This window comes from Arachis ipaensis, chromosome B07, assembly GCF_000816755.2.
Source record: "Arachis ipaensis cultivar K30076 chromosome B07, Araip1.1, whole genome shotgun sequence".
Lineage (NCBI taxonomy): Eukaryota > Viridiplantae > Streptophyta > Magnoliopsida > Fabales > Fabaceae > Arachis > Arachis ipaensis.
The window spans coordinates 101,381,905-101,382,349 of NC_029791.2; positions in this window are offsets into that span (position 1 = coordinate 101,381,905).

A 445-nucleotide genomic window follows, 5' to 3' on the forward strand; every position below is an offset into this window, starting at 1 on the left:
TTTGCTGTAAGAGACAGAGCTAGAATCTGGTTGGACTATCAACCCAGAAACAGCCTGAACTCTTGGGATAAGCTGGTCACGGCTTTCTTAGCCAAGTTCTTTCCTCCTCAAAAGCTGAGCAAGCTTAGAGTGGATGTTCAAACCTTCAAACAGAAAAAAGGTGAATCCCTCTATGAAGCTTGGGAAAGATACAAACAGTTGACCAAAAAGTGTCCTTCTGACATGCTTTCAGAATGGACCATCCTGGATCAAAAGCCTCAACAAGGCTTTAATAATGGTGGAAGAAACAGGTTTAGCAACAGCAAGCTTTTTCCATCATCCACTCAGTAACAAACAGAGAATTCTGAGCAGAATCCATCTAGCTTAGCAAATTTAGTCTCTGATCTATCTAAGGCCACTGTGAGTTTCATGAATGAAACAAGGTCTTCCATTAGAAATTTGGAAG